Consider the following 18,640-nt stretch of genomic DNA (forward strand, 5'->3'; position numbering starts at 1 on the left):
TTGCAATGACTCAAAAACAGACAGCCACGTGCAGTGTATTGGTGTAGATGCTGTGAACGGAAAGGACCTGCCCTGTAACAACCGTACTGTACAGGATCTCCTGACAAGCATATTAGCTAACGACACTGAAGGTCAGTCAAAAGGATATGAGTTGGCGAAAGGGTTAAAATTAGCCAAACTAATTACCCGATTATTCAATAGCACAGCAGTGGCAGTTCCAGAAGACATATACTTTGTTTGTGGACACAAAGCATACAAATGGTTATCAGAGAATGTCACAGGACTGTGCACCATTGCCAGGCTTACTCCTGCCACCTTTATAGTACCACACTCTGAAATTGACATAAATGCTATTCCTAAACACATAAATGCTGTATCGTAGGGCCAAAGATAACACACCCAGACCAAATGGCAAGCCACATGTAGTAGAGATGAGCATTTCCAACAAAATTGTTAGTTCCACCTTCTTATATATCCCATGATAATGCAGATGTGGGATCATCTGGTAGTAGCAACAGACTACCTGGATGACCAAATATGGGAAGTGATGAGACTTATGAATACCTCGAACATTGTGCAAAACCAGTTAATCATTGTCACCAACCAACACACATTAGTTCTAGATTATGTTACAGCTAAAGATGGAGGTATGTGCCAGGTTGTGGGACCCTCTTGTTGCCATTACATAGATCCGCAGGGTAATTTGCAAGTTAAGGTGGGTATAGAGAAAATGGCGGACTCACATAAAGCTGATAAAGATACATGGTGGTCTGATACCTTCTCTTTCCTTAACCCCGACAACTGGTTTAAAGGTATTAGGGGTTGGCTCATGGGAATTGTCCAAGTAATATTGCAGGTAGCCCTAATAATATTGGTGATATATGTAGTGATTAAGCTCGTTCTTATTTGTGTGACCCACTTTTCAAAAGGAATGAAGAAAACTGATGAACGATCTATCTGTAATGACCGACGTCACGCACAGGGAGGAAAACAGGGAAAGCCCTGCCCAAGGGAGAGGGAAAGGTGGTGACCCCTAACTCACCTTGCGGCTGGCACCTGACTGCCCTGACGTCCCTAGACGGGTTCCTCACCCGTGCGGCGATCACGTGCCTAAACCCTGGCTTTCCCTAATATGAGCCCTAGATAGTGAACGGGCCGGTGGGATCGCTAGTCCGCACCACTATCACTAAGAGGGAAACACCAGGGAGAGGACAGACAAGACAGACAAACACATACACCCATGTGGGCGACCACAATAGACCAAAAAGGTCCAACAGGGATCCGGAGGGTAGCGTTCTGGACCAACTACCAGAGAACGCAGCAACACAGCTCCAGAAGGTCAGAATAGATGTCCAGGCAGGAAGATCTATCTCTGGCAACCAGAGAAGTGTGAGAGAGGAATATAAGGAGGTCTGGGAGTGCTGGACAAGGAACAGCTGAGGAGAAGGAGCTACGGATCCCTGAGTGAGCCAAAAGGGTTTGCAAAGCAAACCCAGAAAGCTACCATAAGGAAAACAGCCCTATCTTAAATAGAGCGTGCAGCCAACCGCTGCGACTTCCTGACCCCGGGTATAACGGAGTCAGGCGTGGTTCTCGATACCCTCGTGACACTATCATGCTCCTCTACGATGAGGAAGAACAGAAGGAAACATCGTTCAACACAGCTCCCCCTCCTCACGATGATGTCTGGCTGAGATAGGGTGAGATGAATCCCAGGGTATTACCACAAGTCCGAGCAACCGGGAGCCTACCTATAAGGGGTAGGTTGTCGCCACTGTGGGTGAAGAGGATACGAATGGTATGCCCAGGGGATTCGCTAGGCGAAGGGAAAGTCTACAATCAAGTTTCCAAGGGGGGACTGTTATGGATCATTAAGACAAAATGGATACTTGCTTGTTGAGGACTATGTTTAGCTAAGATGGCGGCCAGGCATTCAGCCAACGCCTATAAACTAGAATCTTACTTTGTGTTTTATCATGTGCTTCTTTGTGGTTTACGTTCAGCTCAAGCAAGCAGTTTCAAAGAAAGAAGAAGTAACGGTTTCACCCACCAGCAAGTGGGAGAGGGGGGAACTTCCTCTTGTCATCAATGTTACAGAAAAGTTAAGAGTTTATAGCCAATAGAAAAGATACACGCCACCTTACACCCCCCACTCTTTCCTGTCCTAACCTATGTACTGTCTGCTGTTCCGCAAATAAACCAGAGATCCTGTTATAACCCCTAGCTGTGTGTTGTCTCAGTTTGATCTCTCCGTGCACGTACATTAATCAGATTTGGAGCAGTACATCAACCGAACTGGCAGTTTGACCAGAACCAGAACAATACCTTCCGTCAATGACTGACTCTTGCGCCTTCCTACAGTCTTTATAAAATGCCCAATGTTGTACATTTCTTTAATCAATTAATATATTATGAATACACATTTTTTATCATCTTTTAAACCCATTCACGTAATTATTTGATTACCATAGGGTTCTGTATTCTTATTTGTCAATTTTCTATGTTTTCATTGATCATCACTATATTCTACTGCCAATAGTCTCAATATTAGCCATTATTCCAAAACTTGTACATTATATGCAGAGTTACTTGCTTGACTGAATCTCGGCACTAATGCCAAAAAAAGGCCGGATCACTTTCGGGTACTGTTATAGTCAATGTGGAGGTGATTCGTCAGTTTCCCTCCATGCGATATGCAATGAACTCTACCAGAACAGCTTGCCAGAACAGTTTAGCACTATTGTGAAACTAGTCTTAATTAACATCAATTAAAAAAACAAACTTTTTGTTTGGTTTGCTATAAAAAACTATCCTTCTATCTATCTATCTATCTATCTATCTATCTATCTATCAATCCTCTAACAACGTAACCGTTAGCATCGTAACTGGTGTATGTGGACAGTCCATGACACATTTGATACTCATTTCTTTATATACACTGCTCAAAAAAATAAAGGGAACACTTAAACAACACAATGTAACTCCAAGTCAATCACACTTCTGTGAAATCAAACTGTCCACTTAGGAAGCAACACTGAGTGACAATCAATTTCACATGCTGTTGTGCAAATGAGATAGACAACAGGTGGAAATTATAGGCAATTAGCAAGACACCCCCAATAAAGGAGTGGTTCTGCAGGTGGTAACCACAGACCACTTCTCAGTTCCTATGATTCCTGGCTGATGTTTTGGTTACTTTTGAATGCTGGCGGTGCTTTCACTCTAGTGGTAGCATGAGACGGAGTCTACAACCCACACAAGTGGCTCAGGTAGTGCAGCTTATCCAGGATGGCACATCAATGCGAGCTGTGGCAAGAAGGTTTGCTGTGTCTGTCAGCGTAGTGTCCAGAGCATGGAGGAGCTACCAGGAGGAAGGCCAGTACATCAGGAGACGTGCAGGAGGCCGTAGGAGGGCAACAACCCAGCAGCAGGACCGCTACCTCCGCCTTTGTGCAAGGAGGAACAGGAGGAGCACTGCCAGAGCCCTGCAAAATGACCTCCAGCAGGCCACAAATGTGCATGTGTCTACTCAAACGGTCAGAAACAGACTCCATGAGGGTGATATGAGGGCCCGACGTCCACAGGTGGGGGTTGTGCTTACAGCCCAACACCGTGCAGGACGTTTGGCATTTGCCAGAGAACACCAAGATTGGCAAATTCGCCACTGGCGCCCTGTGCTCTTCACAGATGAAAGCAGGTTCACACTGAGCACATGTGACAGACGTGACAGAGTCTGGAGACGCCGTGGAGAACGTTCTGCTGCCTGCAATATCCTCCAGCATGACCGGTTTGGCATTGGGTCAGTAATGGTGTGGGGTGGCATTTCTTTGGAGGGCCGCACAGCCCTCCATGTGCTCGCCAGAGGTAGCCTGACTGCCATTAGGTACCGAGATGAGATCCTCAGACCCCTTGTGAGACCATATGCTGGTGCGGTTGGCCCTGGGTTCCTCCTAATGCAAGACAATGGTAGACCTCATGTGGCTGGAGTGTGTCAGCAGTTCCTGCAAGACGAAGGCATTGATGCTATGGACCAGCCCACCCGTTCCCCAGACCTGAATCCAATTCAGCACATCTGGGACATCATGTCTCGCTCTGTCCACCAACCGCACGTTGCACCACAGACTGTCCAGGAGTTGGCAGATGCTTTAGTCCAGGTCTGGGAGGAGATCCCTCAGGAGACCGTCCGCCACCTCATCAGGAGCATGCACAGGCGTTGTAGGGAGGTCATACAGGCATGTGGAGGCCACACACACTACTGAGCCTCATTATGACTTGTTTTAAGGACATTACATCAAAGATGGATCAGCCTGTAGTGTGTTTTTCCACTTTAATTTTGAGGGTAACTTCAAATCCAGACCTCCATGGGTTGAAAAATTTGATTTCCATTTTTTTATTTTTGTGTGATTTTGTTGTCAGCACATTCAACTATGTAAAGAACAAAGTATTTCAGAAGAATATTTAATTAACTCAGATCTAGGATGTGTTATTTTTGTGTTCCCTTTATTTTTTTGAGCAGTGTACTTCTCCCAATTGGATTTGTGGTTTGACACAATTATTGTTTTGGTGTCTGCCTAGCAGATACCTGACATATGTGGTAATGTGTGGACCCCCCAACCTGTTTTTGACGCGGTGGAAGCCACACTTAACCCGGTGGGAACCCATACCTGTGGATCCAGCAACCTGGTATGATCTCCGTACATAATATATTTATTTTTGAATATTTCTTTATATTTACTTTAACTGAGCAGTCTAGTGGCAAGATAAACATGGATCTTGAATATACTGCATTGTGCACGTTAGTAACCATGTAGATTTCCAGCACATTGTATCGTACACATCAACTACTATGTCTTATTATACTGTGTACATCTACTATTATATCAGATTGTGGACAGCGGACGGCTTAATGCCCTAAGCAGTGATCTATGAGCGAGAGTATGGCGCCGGGTTACGATCATGTGACACAGTGGTGATGTGACCCTGTGCCACGTGAATGCCGATCGGGCGCCGCTCTTACTATTGAAAGCTGAGCATGCGCAATGGACATTGCAAAATGCTGACTACCGATGGGGACTCCATGCTGGTTAGTACGCCTTTTTACTAAGTCGTTGAGAATTTTTGCTTTTACTACAGAATCTGCACTGATCTTTCAGAAGTTTCTATTTTGAAATGGATCTTTTAATGTTATTTAAAGATGAGCGAATCGAAGCTGATGAAGTGGAATTCATTCCGAATTTCAGGAAAAATTCGATTCTCACCGAATTTTCTCACGCTTCGTGGCAACGAATCGCATTTTTTCCTAAAATGGCTGCTGCACGTGTGAGGACAGGGAGCAAGGAACTCTGGGAAGGCGGGATCACCTATAATGCCATGCATGCAGCCACTCAGCAGCCAGCCAGCCCTGTGATGTCACAGCCCTATAAATAGCCTCAGCCATATTGTACCTAGTGCAGGGAGAGACATCAGCAGGCGCTAGGGACAGTGGTAGAAAAGACTTCATTGTGCTAGAAAATGATTTACAAGTGCAGGGAAAGATAATTCAAGGTGTAGTGAAAGGATAGGGATGAATCATTCCACAGCATTTATGTTGAACATGGTTTAGTAGGGGAGGTTACAACCTGGGTAATAGGAACAATCCTATTATACCTTGCTGCACTGACTGGGCACCCAAATTGCCATTATACAGCTTTGTAATTCCAGCAGACTGTTCTTGTTATTGAGGTGTTACAGCCATTAACAGGGTTTATTACAAGGAAATATTTCTACACCTTATTTGCACTTGTGCGGTGCAGATATATGATCTAAAGCATTTTTTGGATTGTATGAGTGGGAAAAAAGGGTTTATTAGCCATTGTGTGGTGAAGTGCTGAAATACAGCTCTTTTTGTCGTGTATTAGTGGCAAAAGAAATATATATTTGCCGTTCAGTGGTGCAGTAATATGTTCTAAAGCCTTTTGTGGCGTGTATTAGTGGTAAAAGAAAAATATATTTGCCGTTCAGCTGTGCAGTTATATGTTCTAAAGCCTTTTGTGGTGTGTATAAGTGGCAAAAGAAAAATATATTTGCTGTTTAGCGGTGCAGTTATATGTTCTAAAGCCCTTTCTCTCCTGTAATAGTGGCAAAAGGAAAATATATTTGCCATTCAGCAGTGCAGTTATATGTTCTAAAGCTTTTTGTGGTGTGTATTAGTGGCAAAAGAAAAATATATTTGCCGTTCAGTGGTGCAGTTATATGTTCTAAAGCCCTTTTTGTCGTGTAATAACGGCAAAATAAAAGTATATTTGCCGTTCAGCGGTGCAGTTATATGTTCTAAAGCCTTTTGTGGTGTGTATTAGTGGCAAAATAAAAGTATTTTTGCCGTTCAGCGGTGCAGTTATATGTTCTAAAGCCTTTTGTGGCGTGCATTAGTGGCAAAATAAAAATATATTTGCCATTCAGCAGGTGAAGTTATATGTTCTAAAGCCTTTTGTGACGTGTATTAGTGTCAAAAGAAAAATATATTTCTCGTTTAGGTGTGCAGTTATATGTTCTAAAGCCTTTTGTGGTGTGTATAAGTGGCAAAATAAAAGTATGCTGTTCAGCTGTGCAGTTATATATTCTAAAGCCTTTTGTGGCATGTATTAGTGGTAAAAGAAAAATATATTTGCCGTTCAGCAGTGCAGTTATATGTTCTAAAGCCTTTTGTAGTGTGTATAAGTGGCAAAAGAAAAATATATTTGCTGTTTAGCGGTGCAGTTATATGTTCTAAAGCCCTTACTGTCATGTAATAGTGGCAAAAGAAAAATATATTTGCCATTCAGCGGTGCAGTTATATGTTCTAAAGCAGGCATGGCCAACCTGCGGCTCTCCAGCTGTTGTAAAACTACAACTCCCAACATGCAGTGCTGCAGGCTGATAGCTGTAGGCAGTCTGAGCATGCTGGGAGTTGTAGTTTTGCAACAGCTGGAGAGCCTCAGGTTGGACATGCCTGTTCTAAAGCCTTTTGTGTCGTGTATTAGTGGCAAAAGGAAATATATTTGCCATTCAGCGGTGCAGTTATACATTCTAAAGCCTTTTGTGGTGTGCATTAGTGGCAAAAGAAAAATATATTTGCTATCAAGCGGTGTAGTTATATGTTTTAAAGCCCTTTCTGTCGTGTATAAGTGGCAAAAAATATATATATATTTGTCGTTCAGCGGTGCAGTTATATGTTCTAAAGCTTTTTGTGGTGTGTATTAGTGGAAAAAGAAAAATATATTTGGCATTCAGTGGTGCAGTCATTTGTTCTAAAGCCTTTTTTGTCGTGTAATAGTTGCAAAGAAAAATATATTTGCCATTCAGTGGTGCAGTTATATGTTCTAAAGCCTTTTGTGGTGTGTATTAGTGGCAAAAGAAAAATATATTTTCTGTTCAGCGGTGCAGTTATATGTTCTAAAGCCTTTTGTGGCGTGTATTAGTGGCAAAAGAAAAATATATTTGCCATTCAGCGGTGCCGTTATATGTTCTAAAGCCCTTTTTTACGTGTATTAGTGTGAAAAAATGGCTTATTAGCCGTTGTGTGGTGAAGTGAGAAAATGTAAAAGTTTTTTGGGGTGTTTTAATTTCCTTTTTATTTATTTATTTGATCTAACAGTATGTTAGGCAGAGAAGTGCCAGGCCCTGCACAGGGGAGTGGCAGAGGCCTAAATGTTTCTGGCGCAGGCAGTGGTCCCAGCAGAGTAAGGGGCCGTGGCAGCAGGGGCACTTCGAGAGGCCTGAGCTCCCAGTGTCAGCTAGTGGTCGTGTCGTGACCAGCAACCCAGCAGTTCTTGAATGGTTGACTCGATCTTCAATTTTGTTGCAAGTGACATCAGACATCCCCCGCGAAGAGTCATTGGGTTTGTCAGACACAACCCTTAGTTAGCATGGCCCGGGAGCAGGCCCTGTGCCCTCATCTGTCCTCAACCTGCCTCTGTTCTTTGATGTTCCCTCAGCCAGATAAGTATTGTATGCTGTGGGCTCAGTTATACTATACATTGAGGACGAGCTACTAGATGACAGTTAGCAAGCACTGGCAATACAAGATGTGGAGGAGACCTCCGCCGCTTCCTCCGGTAGGCGGGCAAGTAGTGATGAGGAGAGTGGCATGGGAGCTGGTGTTGCGAGCGGTCAGGCTCCTGACCCAGAGACAGTTTAGGAGGACATCAATGACGTGCAGACAGTATTCGATGATGAAGATGTAGCTGATCTCACTTGGGAGCCGGATGACAATGGGGCTTCATCATCATCGGGAAAAGAGGTTGGCAGCTTGCCCGTGAGGCAGCAGCGGAGCTAGCAAGTAGCTAGCGTGGCCGGGAGTCAGCAGGGTGGCAGCAGTGGGAGGTCGGGAGCCAAACGTGCCCGGGGTAGACCATTTGCTTTGCAGGAGCCTACCTGTCCAGGAAGTAGTGGTGCACGAGTCCACAGAGGAAGCAGCTGTAGCAGTCAGTCAGTGCGTAGTGTTGGGGGTAAAATTACCTACTCGGTGGTATGGCAGTTTTTTGTTAAGCCGCCGGAGAAGGTGAACATGGCCATATGTAGAATCTGTAGGCAGAAGGTCAAGCATGGCCAGAGTATCAATGTTGGCACCACGGCCCTGCATCAGCATATGCAGCATCACCATAAAGTGGCCTGGGAGAACTGTGGCGACGATGTGGTAGTCCAGCCCGCCGCATCACCCAATGGCACGCACCCGATTTCAGGCAGTCAAGGCTCCACCACCTCAGCCGAAGGGAGCTGTCTGTCCTTACCATCATCTGCTGGTCCTGATGTTCTTGCTCTTCGCCCTCCTACTCCTCGTTAGTCATTCCGTCAGCAATCTATCACTGAAGCGATTGCCAAAAGACAACAGTATGCATGCACTCATCCAACGGCGCAGAAGCTGAATGTGCTCCTGTCCAAGTTGCTGGTGCTGCAGTCCCTCCCTTTCCAAGTGGTGGACTCTGCACCTTTCAGAGAACTGATGGCTTGTGCCGAGCCAAGGCAGAGAGTCCCATGCCATCATTTCTTTGCCAAAAAAGCAGTACCAGCCCTGCACACACATGTAGAACAGAAGGTGGGCCAGGCCTTGTGCCTTTTGGTGTCTGCCAAAGTGCACGGCAGCGTCGACATGTGGAGTTGTATCTACGGTCAGGGACAATACATGTCTTTTACGGCCCACTGGGTGAATGTGGTTCCTGCACAGCCACACCAGCAACTTGGTCAGGTGACGCCGCTTCCACCTCCACTTTCTGACGCCATTGGTCCTGCAACAATGTTCACCTCTGCCTCCTCATCCTCCACCGTGTCCTCAGCCTCCACTGCAGGGACAATTCACAGTGCCCCTCCAGCATACCACATGTGTAGGGCACGGCGGTGTCACGCTGTTCTGCACCTTGCTTGCCTGGGCGAACTGAGTCACACAGGGGAGGAATTGCTCTGTGTCCTTCATCAAGAAATCTAATCCTGGCTTTATCTATCAGTAGCAATACTGATGGATTACTGACCAAATGCTGACCGAGTGAAGGCAGATGCTCCACAGACAGGATCCGTTTTTTGGGGGTTATTGTTCTGATGGATCAGAGGAAGGGCAAAATAATCAGTGACGTCAACACAAACTTACTGCTGACACCCTCTCCACTCTGTCGGGGGGCTCTACTTGCATAAGAATTTAATAGAACAGGTTCTGTAGACATCTATGTGAAATCAGCTGATGATGGTGTAAAAGAGTGCGCTTCTTTTTGGCGCTAACATCGACCTGTAAGGCTGAGTTCATACTTGAGTTATTTGGTCAGTTTTGGCCCCATGACTGCCCAAATAAGTGAGGTGTGCAGTGATTCTAAGTGCGACGCCTGTCAACTGCATGTCATACGGACTCACAGTATTATTTCACTACCAAAGCAGACTCCCTATGCGTGTTACTGCAAGGCACAGTGTTTGGCTCTCTGCAGCCAGGAAAAAGCAGTTTTTTTAATGTAATTCGCTGCAAATAAATTCGTAACGAACCAAATTTTTTCTGACAATTCAGCGAATTGGCCGAATTGAATATTTGAAAAATTCGCTCATCTCTAATGTTATTGCTTCCAAAGTGTTATCAAATATTTGATGTGCCATGATAATGTCTTTGAAGGCCTCAACTATATGATCTTAAGTTTGACAATAAATGTTTTCGCACTCATTTGATGTTCTTTTATTTCATAATTTTTATTATCATCACAAGATAAAATTCAAAAGGTTATAATCAAGCATTATGTTATACAGAGCTACTTTTCCTTGACAACATATCCAAAGAGATCTGCACAATTCATAAAGATGTACACTCTTTCTGTGTGTGGAGTAAAATAATTGGTTCTTTCTCTGTGAAGTGGGAAGTAACAAATGCTTTGATTTTGCACCTGTGATGTTTATTACACAGTGGATGTGGTGCCACTTGTGTATGTATCCAGTGTTACCAAGGTCCTTGCTAACTATTCACAGGTATTTTTGAACATTTTCAAGGTCTTGATTCCAACTTATTGTGGGGGGTGTTTTACATAAGAGCAATGTACTGTAGAAATCGGCAACATAACAAGTAGCCATAATGCCCCATAGCAAGATTTAGGATGGAGATTTGGGATTTTTTTTCTTTCCCTCCATAAAGCACCCCTCTTTCCCCCTTGGTTCTAGAATTTTTTTTGTTTATTTACTTTATTTTCTAGCTAGATGCTAATCACCTTTCTCTTAGCAATAAATGAATGAATTAACATCCACAATCAATTAAAGGTTCTATATTGTTTGTGCTTACAACAGATGTGAATTGTAAAAGTACACATACAATGCAACAGCTCTCTGCAAACATTAAATATATAGCTGATACATTTTACTAATGCTATATTCAATATATAAATAAATATAATATACTTAGGATATATATTTTAATCAAATTCATTTGTCCCATCCACCATGGCAAGGTGACATTTTTCAGATAGGACTCTATAAGGGCTCCGCTCCTAATAGGCCTTGAATTAATTCAAGGAGAGCATAATCTAGCTATATATAAAGTTGAGCGAAGCTGCCATTTGGCAGGTTCGAATTTGGGTTCTGGTTTTAAGTGAATTACGTAATGGATTCAGCTCTCACAGAATCTATAACAATTCAATGCCGGCATGTCAAATGGAATGCCTTTAGAGGCATTCAATTTTGCATGCAGTCATAATACAATCGTATGGCCAGCAGAACGGAACCCTCCGGGCTGGCCATACACTTGTATTATGCGGCATGCCGGCATTGAATTACGTGATGGATTCCATGAGAATGGAATCCATCATGTAATTCACTTAAACCCCAAACCCAAACCTGCCAAAAGGCAGGTTCACTCAACTCTAGCTATATACTGTTCTAACTAAAAACAGCTTGGAAAAGAAGGGTGTTTAAGAGTGCATGACCAAAATGGAGTCAGATTCACAATGTAACAAACCATATATTGTAATGTTTACTAAGCTATATTACATAAACATTGTTTATAGGGCTGAAAAAAGACATCTGTGCATCCAGTTCAGGGTGTTATCCTGCAAGTTGATCCAGAGGAAGGCAAAAAAATAAAAAACTGTGGGGTAGAAGCCAATTTTCCCCACTTTAGGGAAAATAATTCCTTCCCGACTCCAATCAGGCAATCAGAATAACTCCCTGGATAAAAGACTCATCTCTAATAACTATAGCCTGTAATATTATTACACTCCAGAAATACATACAGGCCCCTCTTTAACTCTTTTTGTGAATTCACACTCACCACCTCCTCAGGCAGAGAGTTCCATAGTCGCACTGCTGTACCGTAAAGAATCATTTTCTATGTTTGTGTACAAACCTTCTTTCCTCCAGACGCAGAGGATGTCCCTTCGTCACAGTAACAGTCCTGGGGATAAACAGATGATGGGATAGATCTCTGTACTGACCCCTGATATATTTATACATAGTTATTACATCTCCCCTCAGTCGTCATTTTTCTAAAGCGAATAACCCTAATTTTGAGAATCTTTCAGGGTACTGTAGTCCCCCCATTCCAGTTATTACTTTAGTTGCCCTCCTCTGAACCCTCTCCAGCTCTGCTATGTCTGCCTTGTTTACAGGAGCCCAGAACTGTACACAGTACTCCATGTGTGGTCTGACTAGGGATTTGTAAAGTGGTAGGACTATGTTCTCACCACGGGCATCTATGCCCCTTCTGATGCAACCCATTATCTTATTTGTCTTGGCAGCAGCTGCCTGACACTGGTTTTTACAGCTTAGTTTGCTGTTCACTAAAATTCCTAGGTCCTTTTCCATGTCAGTGTTACCCAGTGTTTTACCATTTACCATAACCTTTTCCTCTGTCAGTGTTAAACCTCATCTTCCATGTCTCTATAAATTAGCATGAGGTAGTTGACAAATATATTTTTATCAAAAGCTTTTGTGCCCATTCATCACAACAAGGTGACTTCTTTTAGATGGGACCCTATTCTATATGAACTCATTTACTAGTGCCAGTAGGCATCAAAGGAATCCAACTATATACTGTTCCAACAAAAAACAGCTTTGGGAAAGATGGGTGGTTAAGAGTGCATGACCAAAATTTAGTCAGTCACACCTCTAAATGCATATTGCAAAAAAAAAAAAAAAAAAGACAAAGTTAGTCAGCACTAAGAAATAATATAAATGTGCATGTGCGCATCGCTGTGGCTGAAAACTCAAAAGTAAAAACACAATGCAACAGAGTTGTGAATTGTGTATTACGTAGCTTTTACATTCTTTAAAATAATTTTTTAATGTCTGTCTTCAGTTTTACCACACTAGCTACCAAATGATACAGTCTTTGATAACATCTTATTTGATTTATAATCTAATTGTAAACTAGATTAATTTACATTATATAAAACATTAACTAGTACATATGTATATGGTGGATTTTGACTACTGATGAAGTAGAAACAGATCAATCATGGGCTGGCAAATACCTGCTTACCATCCAGGTTCAAGGGAATGTTCAAACTAATATTTTTATTTTTTTTTAAATAAAAAATCACCTTTTATTGTAGACTTTGTGCTATGTGTCAAACCACCCTTAAACATTGCCTAAGATTTTATCAGGCTAAGTTCATGTATGTGAGTTGAGTTTAGCCAGTAGTGTTGATCACAAATTTTCTAATTGCAAATTTTTATTGCGAATATTGGCACTTCGAGAACTCGCGAAGATGTAGACTATAGTGTTATATATTCGTAATCGCGAATATTCTAGATTTTTCTTCATCAGTACCCTCTCTTCTTGCTTGTGGGCCAATGAGAAGGCTGCAATGTCTTTGTCTGAGCTTAGCAACATCCCTAGCAACCAATAGGGAAGTTCCCTACCCCTTACTATATAAGAAACTCCCCAGCAGCCATTGTCTGCTGTTTTTTTGCAGTTCTGAGAGAGAGAGAGCAGTGACATTGCTGTGCTCTGTGCTTTCATCTGGATCCTATTCCTTATCCAATTACATTAGATAGTTAGTTATCTCATATATATAATACAGATAGTTAGTGGGAGATAGTCAGTGTAGGTTAGATTGTGATATAGTGTAGCTGATAGGTTCCAGTGCAAGGTGTTAGGTAGTGTGATAGGTTCTGCTGTACATACATTCATGCTACAGACATAGCGCTGTGATGTCACAACAATACATAGGGCACCAATTAGTAATATCTACTCAGACCTGATAAAATGTTAAGTTGCATGTATTACGCAAAAATATGCACATCATTAGTGGCGATTTGCGTAATCGCGAAAATAATGACTGGAGATCACGAATTCTAGAATTTGCGAATTTATTACGAATATCGTGAAAACGAATATTGCCTATGCCGCTCATCTCTATAAATAGCCAGACAGACACAACTGATGTCACAGTTATGCACAAAATGTTTCCTGGGTATGCAGTTATACGACTTTGTAGAACTTGTGAAATTGTCACACAGTAACATCACATATTTAATTTATTGAGGGTGCTATGGAACAGTTCTAATATTTCACAATTTTGAACATTTTTGTAATGTTTCTTGAAATGTTACACTCTCACACTAACTGCTAGCACAGCCACAATGATCGAATGCTTCCTGGCTGTTTCTGTAACCCATCTGCCAGTTTTGCTGTGTAGACTTAGTCAGAGTCGGAAGAGGATTTATTGCAATGCTCCTACTATTAGAGACCCAAGTAAGGCAGAATAGCAATACTGTGGTCACAGATAAAGCTAGTTTTGCAGGTAGGATGTTTGAGTCACCAAAAAAGTAAAACAAACAAAAAAAACAAAACAAAAAATATATTCCAAGAATTTACAAATGCATTATTATTAGAGATGAGCAAATCAAAGCTGACGAAGTGGAAGTCAATCCGAATTTCATAAAAAAATTTGATTCGCAACTAATGCGAATTTCCTCGCACTTCGTGGTAACGAATCGCAATTTTCCTAAAATGGCGGCGACATATGTGAGGACTGAGGACATGCGGCAAAGAACTCTGGGAAGCCGGGATAACCCAGATTGACATGCCTGCATGCAGCCAATCAGCAGCCAGCCAGCCCTGTGATGTCACAGCCCTATAAATACGGCAGCCATTTTAGATTCTGCCATTTTCCAGCGTTTAGAGTGCAGTGACAGATGTGTGAAGGCGCTAGGGACAGCAAGTGGAAAAACGATTGTGGAAAAAAGACAGAAAAATCTATTTATATGTGCAGGGTAAGGATAGGAATCATTTCACAGCATCTTAGTGCAGGGAGAGAAGTCAGAAGGCGCTAGGGACATTGATAGGAAAGTGATTTACAAGTGCAGGGAATGATTATTTGGGTATCCAAATAGTCATTAGACAGCTCTGTCATTTCAGCTTTTTGTTATTGGGCTGCAAGTGTTATGGTGAAAAGCCTTTAGTGGCTTATATCTTAGTATCTTATTCAGTACGACAATAAAAATATATATACGCATTTCACTTCTGCAGTTATTTCTGGTGAAAGCATATAGGGGTGTATTTCAGTACAACAAGAAAAATATTTACGCACTGCACTGTTGGTTATTTCTGTTGAAAGCGTATAGGGGCGTCTTACAGTACAACAAGAAAAATATATTCTCAGTGCATTTCTGCTGTTAATTCTGGTGAAAGCATATAGTGGTCTATTTCAGTCCAACAAGAAAAATATATTATCAGTTCACTTCTGCAGTTATTTCTGTTGAAAGCGTATAGGGGCGTATTACAGTAAAAAAAGAAAAATATATACGCACTGCACTGTTGCAGTTATTTCTGGTGAAAGTGTATAGGGGCGTATTTCAGTACTACAAGAAAAATATGTATGCACTTCACTCTTTAAGTTTTTTCTGGTCAAAGTGTATAAGGTCGTATTCCAGTACAAGAAGAAAAATGTATTCTCAGTGCATTTCTGCAGTTAATTCTGGTCAAAGCGTATAGTGGCCTATTTCAGTCCAACAAGATAAATATATTCTCAGTTCACTTCTGCAGTTATATCTGTTGAAAGCATATACGGGTGTATTACAGTAAAAAAAGAAAAATATATACGCACTTCACTAGTGCACTTATTTGTGGCAAAAGCGTTCAGTGGCCTATATTATTATAGAAAGAAAAAAAATATACACACTTCACTGGTGCAATTATTTGTGGCAAAAGGGTTTAGTGGTCTACTTCAGTACAGAAAGAAAAAAAATATACGCACTTCACTGGTGCACTTATTTGTGTCAAAAGCGTTCAGTGACCTATTTCAGTACAGAAAGAAAAATATATACGCACTTCACTGGTGCATTTATTTCTGCTGAAAGTGTTTACTGGCCTATTTCAGTACAAAAAAAATAATATATTCTCAGTTAACGTCAGCGGTTATATGTGTTGAAAGCATGGCTGGGAGTCAGCAGGTTGGCAGCAGTGGGAGGTCGGGAGCCAAACGTGCCCAGGGTAGAGCATCTGCTTCGCAGCAGCTTACCTGCCCGGGAAGTAGTGGTGCAGGGGTTCACGGAAGTAGTGGCGGTAGCAGTCAGTCAGTGTGGCGGTTATATGTGTTATTTTGTATTTCAGTACAAAAAGAAAAATACATTCTCAGTTCACGTCAGCGGCGGTTATATGTGTTGAAAGCGTTTAGTGGCCTATTTCAGTATAAATAAAAAAATACATTTTCAGTTCACGTCAGCGGCGCTTATTTGTGTTGAAAGCGTTTAGTGGCCTATTTCATTACAAACAGTAAAATACATTCTCAGTTCACGTCGGCAGCGGTTATATGTGTTGAAAGCGTTTAGTGGCCTATTTTAGTACAAACGAAAAAAAAAATATGTATTCAGCGTTCGGCGCTGTAGTTATTTGTGGTAAAATCTCCATGATTTCCTTATGATAAATCTGCAGCATGGGCTCCCCGTGTAGCTTCTACACACTTTCAAAATCATCCTTCAGTGGAGCGAATAGATGGCGGATGGGATGGAGGGACGCTCCATGACTTTTCCAGGAACTGCTGTTGGGAGCAGCGGTACATTTCTGAGACGTCCATATAGTGCGGGGGGAATCCGAACACCCTATCCATCTCCGTGCTCCGTTATATGCGGTAAAATCTTTTGTGACTTATTTTGGTGTAAAAACTAATTTTATTCAACGTTCAGCGCTGCAGTTCTATGTGGTAAAATCTTTAGTGACGTATTTCGGTGGAAAAACAAATCTTATTCAGCGTTCAGCGCTGTAGTAATATGCGGTAAAATCTTTTGTGATGTATTTCAGTGGAAAAACTAATTTTAATCAGCGTTCAGCGCTGCAGTTATATGCGGTAAAATCTTTTGTGACTCATTTTGGTGGAAAAACTTATTTTATTCAGCGTTCAGCGCTGTAGTAATATGTGGTAAAATGTTTATTGAAGTATGTCGGTCGAAAAACAAAATTAATTCAGTGGTCAGCGCTGCGGTTATGTGCGGTAAAATCTTTATTGAAGTATTTTGGTCAAAAAACAAAATTTATTTGTCACACACACACGGGGTGGGGAAGTGCCCACTGAGCTCAACCCGCGACCCTGTCCCTGTCTACTTGCCTCGCAAGTCCTAGTGACAAGGGACAACTGGTCGACAAACCCTCAGCTAGGATAAGTGCAGGGAAGACAGACAATACATGCAACAGAGTAGTCAAACAAGCCGAGTCAGAAACCAAGAGAGCAGCACGGTACTAGAGGAGCAAGCAGAGGATCTTCAGGAGAAGCTGAATTCAGAACCAGGAGGAAACGCCAAGACCAAGGGATGAGACGGACGGGTAATCAGAAGACAAGCAGGACCAACAAACCGGGTAAGTAATATCGCAGGAAGGACCTCAATAACAGGCAATCTGTGGCCAGCAGATTGCCTGTTTAAATAGGGCGCTAGTGGAGTAATGTGACGTGGCCAGCGTCGCATGACTCCTGAGTTCCAATACAGCCGAGTGATCAGCTCGGCACTCAGCCCCAGCGTGGTTACCACGGGAACAGGCGACGCCGGGCGCGCTGATGACGTGAGCGCGCCTCGGCCTTCCCCATCTCCTGGAACCACGCACAGAGCGCATCGTGACATTATTCTGCGGTCAGCACTGCGGTTATATGTGGTAAAATCTTTAGTGACGTATCTTGATGAACTTCGTGACTCTTCCGGGCTCAAAGCTATCTTGACCCTTTGCCTTGTCATTGTCTGTAGCTACTAGAGGCCTGTTCATGCCAGGCAGGATCCCCCAGAAGTATCTTGGTCGATCGACACTCATTGTGCCATTCTGTGGCTTACTCATGCTGCTGCCACCTCCACACTCTATCATTGTGCCAATCTGTGGCCTCCTGATTCTGCTTCCACCTCCAGACTCTGTCATTGTTCCGCTCTGTGGTCTTCTCCTAATACTGCTGCTGCTGCCACCTCCAGACTCTGTCATTGCACCACTCTGTGGCCTACTCCTGATGCTTCCACTTCCAGACTCTGTCATTGTGCCAATCTGTGGCCTACTCATGCTGCTGCCACCTCTAGACTCGGTCATTGTGCCACTCTGTGGCCTCCTCCTGATGCTGCTGCTGCCACCTCCAGACTCTGTCATTGTGCCACTCTGTGGCCTACTCATGCCGCTGCCACCTCCATACTCTGTCATTGTGCCACTCTGTGGCCTACTCATACTGCTGCCACCTCCAGACTTTGTCATTGTGCCACTCTGTGGCCTACTCATGCCGCTGCCACCTCCAGATTCTGTTGTTGTGCCACTCTGTGGCCTACTCATGCTGCTGCCACCTGCAGACTCTGTCATTCTGCCACTCTGTGGCCTACTCATGCTGCTGCCACCTCCATACTCTGTCGTTGTGCCACTCTGTGGCCTACTCATGCTGCTGCCACCTCCAGACTCGGTCATTGTGCCACTTTTTGGCCTACTCATGCTGCTGCCACCTCCAGACTCTGTCATTGTGCCACTCTGTGGACTACTCATGCTGCTGCCACCTCCAGACTCTGTTGTTGTGCCACTCTGTGGCCTACTCATGCTGCTGCCACCTCCAGACTCTGTCATTGTGCCACTCTCTGGCCTACTCATTCTGCTGCCACCTACACACTTTGTTGTTGTGCCACTCTGTAGCCCACTCATGCTGGTGCCACCTCCAGACTCTGTCATTCTGCCACTCTGTGGCCTACTCATGCTGCTGCCACCTCCATACTC

At 43.1% G+C, this 18,640-nt stretch overlaps 1 long non-coding RNA gene across 1 annotated transcript; it reads right to left on the minus strand.

The window, feature by feature from the left end:
- Positions 1-599: 599 nt before the first annotated feature.
- LOC120996958 lies at positions 600-12,640 on the minus strand. Its single transcript, XR_005777999.1, has 3 exons — positions 12,631-12,640; positions 12,429-12,430; positions 600-738 (listed from the first exon to the last, which is right to left on the minus strand). It is a non-coding gene; the product is annotated as an uncharacterized LOC120996958 (long non-coding RNA).
- Positions 12,641-18,640: the final 6,000 nt, after the last annotated feature.

Source organism: Bufo bufo, chromosome 4 (genome assembly GCF_905171765.1).
Source record: "Bufo bufo chromosome 4, aBufBuf1.1, whole genome shotgun sequence".
In the NCBI taxonomy this organism is placed as follows: Eukaryota; Metazoa; Chordata; class Amphibia; order Anura; family Bufonidae; genus Bufo; species Bufo bufo.